This window comes from Nannospalax galili, unplaced genomic scaffold (genome assembly GCF_000622305.1).
Source record: "Nannospalax galili isolate Female #2095 unplaced genomic scaffold, S.galili_v1.0 scaffold162, whole genome shotgun sequence".
NCBI classification, from domain to species: Eukaryota; Metazoa; Chordata; class Mammalia; order Rodentia; family Spalacidae; genus Nannospalax; species Nannospalax galili.
In genome coordinates this window covers 1198739-1202765 of record NW_008350388.1, presented here as the reverse complement: position 1 = coordinate 1202765, position 4027 = coordinate 1198739, and the positions used below count along the sequence as shown (strand labels likewise).

The 4027-nt window shown below is 44.1% G+C and overlaps 1 protein-coding gene across 5 annotated transcripts in view; it reads left to right on the top strand.

The window, feature by feature from the left end:
* The window catches only part of Osbpl1a (oxysterol binding protein like 1A), a 262262-nt gene that overhangs the window by 123236 nt on the left and 134999 nt on the right, over window positions 1-4027 (top strand). The window lies entirely within an intron of this gene.

Below are 4027 nucleotides of genomic sequence, written 5' to 3'. Positions count from 1 at the left end.
CCTCCTCTATTTTGCAGTGCCAGGGATGGAACCCAGGGCCTTTTGCCTGCTAAGCCAGTGCTCTACCACTCTGCCATACTCCCAGCCTACACTTTCTTCTGAACCTAAAATTTTAAAACTTAATTTTATATTTTTAGGTGTCTTAGGATTGTTCTTTAGCATGTTAAGTTAGTAATTGTTCTTCACCTTAATACAGAAATACATCTGATATAATGTTCATGCTAAATAACCCAGTCTTGCTAATGCTTTTGAATTCTTATTTATTCCTTGCTCTTTACATTGACCACATGCCTGCCTCTAACAGTGGAATACTGATTCCTTCTCACTGACTCTGTCTAATCTGTTTATTCATAAGGCAAGTAGAGAACCAAACTTGGTAAATAAAATTATGTCCACAAAAGAGTAAGCCAGCTCTGTATGGTAATTTAGGCAGTTTCAGTGTTTGTGAGGCTTTCTGCTTGAGTCTTGTGCTGTTTCCTTGTAGCCCCAGCTGGCCTGGAACTTGCTATTTAGACCACGCTGTTCTTGATCTCATAGAGATCCACCTGCCTCTGCCTCCCAAGTGCTGGGACTAAAAGGTGTGTGTCATGCCTGGTGCTAATTTGTGGGTATTTTTTTTTTTAATCTTTGTAGGTATGCTACCATATGACCCACATAGATATAGTTTTCATTACAACATATAGATAAATGAAGTGTTATTAGAGGCAGAATTTATTTGTAATTAAAACTATTTAAATGGTTGAGAGAACTATTGTATTCCAAAATCGGCTGACATTTTGGTTGTTGATTGTGTGTGTGTATGGGTCGGGGGTGGAGGGGTTGGAGGCATGGGGAGGCCAGGGGACAGTTTTATCTGTTGTTCCCTGATGCTACCCACCTTGTTTTGTGAACAGGGTTGGTCATTGACCTGGAATTTTCAAAATAGGCTAGGCTGGTTGGCAAGCCTCAGGGACCCACCTTGTTTCTACCTCCCAGGGCTGGGATGACAAGGCTGGGTTACATGAGGTTGTGTGCTCGGTTTTCTATGTGGACCCTGGAGACTGAACTCAGGTTTTCTTATTTACAACGCAAGTACTTCACTGACTAAACTATCATCCTGACCCTTTTATTAGTCTTTAAAAGGGAAAGCTATAGGGTGATTTTTAAGGTAAAAACACTGTGATTTTTTTGTTTTTGTTTTTTTTTGTATTGTTTTTTTTCTTCCTTTAACCTGGTCTGAGACTTTCATGGAAAGGTTAGAAATTGTTTCATGAATTATGTCTATGACTTTTCTCACCAGAAGTTGGTTCTAGAAGTGTGAAATGACATGAGGGAGCCATCCTTGGTATATGCCTTGTTCTAGTGTCAGGCTCCTGCGAGCTTAGTCAAACCTGTTTTTCCAGGTTAGGACCTTGCCTATTTGAAGTTGCTAGAAGCTCACTTATAAAACATTGCACACTTTCATGTTAAGCCTCCTGCTGCTGAGGAGAGGTGACCCAGATGGACCACTGGATGATGGTGGTGTAATGGGAAGATTCCAGCTTTGAGCTAGAGTGATCTGAAAGGTTAGAATCTGTACTGCTTCTCTGGGTAGAACACTGGTATCTTTGAAGAGAAGCCATGGTTTGTGTGGTCATGATCTGTGCTGTTCACGTAACTTCTTGTGCTCTCTGGAGGCACTTCAGTCATGTTGGGTGCTTCAGCTCATTTCCTGAAGTTGATGACCGCCTCTCTGGCTACCACCCTTTTTTGCCCCTTTCACTTCCCTGTACATAGGGTAGACTTAAGCACTAGAAAGGCATTGCATCTGCCATCAGTACTGTAGCACACTCTCACCCCACTGTGGTTGCCTGGAACTCCTTCCAGTGCTGGGTTTAGGTGTGTACTGCTCTACCTGGTCAAAGGATGCTTTCAGTTACCTTGCTTGTCTTCTGAAGCACTTGGCACTTGGCTCCTTTTTGGAATTTTCGGTGGCTTCCACGATACCCTTTCTTTTGGCTTCTCTGTCGTTTATGGCTTCTCTCTCCCTTTTTAGATCTTTTCTTGTGTCTGTTCCTTAAATACTAGTTGTCCTGTGTTTGGATGGTGGTCTTCCCTTAGCATTTTCCCTGGATGACTGCACCTACTCCATCCACTAGAAACCTACCCTTATTTAGTTATTTACTGTAGCCCTTTCCTATCTCTGAATGGGTATGCCAGTTGCCTTGCAAACACTGATGTATACTGCTGTCAGGCATTTCAAAACCAGTGTGTCTAAAACTGAATTCTCTATTCAGGTCATGGATTACCACTGAAGCCAAGACTGTGGGAACTGTCTCTAGTCGACCTTTCTTCCTCACCCCAGTTTGGCCAAAATCTTCCACTCTGATATATCTGAGCTATCTCAGTGTCCTGGCTCCCTTCACTCTCCTTCCTTACCCATCCCAACATCTATTCCCCCATAGCTGCCCTGATGAAGTTCCCAGAATTGCTCTGATGGATGGCTGTCACCATTTGCTAATCCCAGCCTCCACCTGTAAAACTAGGCTTGGTGTTCCTCCTGTTGAGGCCCTCCATGTTACTTCGGCACTTCCACGTTGTATATAGTCACTAGACCAGAACTCTTAAAGGAAGCAGTTGTAGCTTTCTTATTTCTGTAGCATAGTGCTCGGCATGTAGTATATGGTTAATTAATATTTGAATAAATGCATAATGAATGTACAAAGGAAAGAATAGCTTTTTGGTCAGACCTGTCTGCATCTAAACTCTGCTGCTTCAACCTCAAACAAATTAACATGTGTTTAGAAATTCTATTTCCAAATCTGAAACAGGAGGATACAAGTGAGCCAGTTTATGTGTTGGGATTCAGTGCAGTGCCTGGGGGAGACACTGTAGGTGCCCTGTCAAAACCTTTCCAAAACAAAGTAGCTGTTGTTCCTGTGCTGCTGCTGACTGCTTCTGTAGATGGAATCCTTCCTCTAAACCATGGGGCCTGGCGGGTGGGGGGGGGGGGAGTTAGTACCAAACAGGGCTTTTCCAAGTACAAGGGTGCTTATTTATCAATTAGATTTTAAAAAAGTACAACCAGGTGACTTTGTATAGACACTGTGAAACTTCCCATACATGGATTCCAGGTTTTCTGTTTGCCATATATGCCCTTCAAACAGCCTGGCCACCAATCTTAAGGAACATCGTACTGTAGGAACTTGTTAAACAAATACTCAATTTTGTTTATTGCTACCCCAGGCCCATTAAAGTGCTTACTGAAGTTGAGAATGGATGTATACCTTTTAGAAGTTATGCTGGGGCAGTATTTTCGTTTATTTTTTTTAATATTTATTATTTTTATTTTATGTGTACAAGTGTATTGCCTGCATGTAGGTGAGTGCACCCATGTCATGCAATGCCCTGGTCAAAAGAGGGCTTTGGATTCCCCTGGAACTGGAGTTAAGGGTGGTTCGTAGCCACCATGTTGGTGCTGGGAATGGAACCTGGGTCCTCTGAAAGAGCACTCAGTGCTCTTAACCAATGAGCCATCTCTCCAGCCCCAGTATTTTCATTTTATTTCATCACTAGAGCCTTATAGTTAATCAGAAGCCTCATTAGCTTGCCTTTAAGTGTGGTCTTTGTCTGGGATTGCCTAGCCTTCAGTCCCTTTTCTAATCTGTCAAGCCTGCCCAAGGTGAGAAACCATTTCTAAGTGTGGCTTTCCCATAAGTAGGCAGGGAGCCTTGTTTGCCTCCTTGCCCAGCTGGTACCCTGTGGAGTGTGAACACTGCAGAGATGGGCCCTGCCTTTGGAATGGTGAATGTGAACTCAGCCTGAGCTTGAGTAAGTGGCCACAGCCAAGTGCTGGCCTTTTAAAAGTTGTCAAGGAAAGGGCTTGAGCACAAGGACCTTGCAGGAGCCTCAGTGTGCTGCTCTGCCACACTGGAGAAGCAGTTTCTTTCCTTACTTCTCTGGGAGAATCTCAGCTGTTCGGCCTGGCCCGGCTGTGGCAGGCTCTCCAGGCGGTCCCTACCTGCTTCCCAGTTGCCGCCAGGGGAGAGGAGGGGAGGGGAGGGGAGGG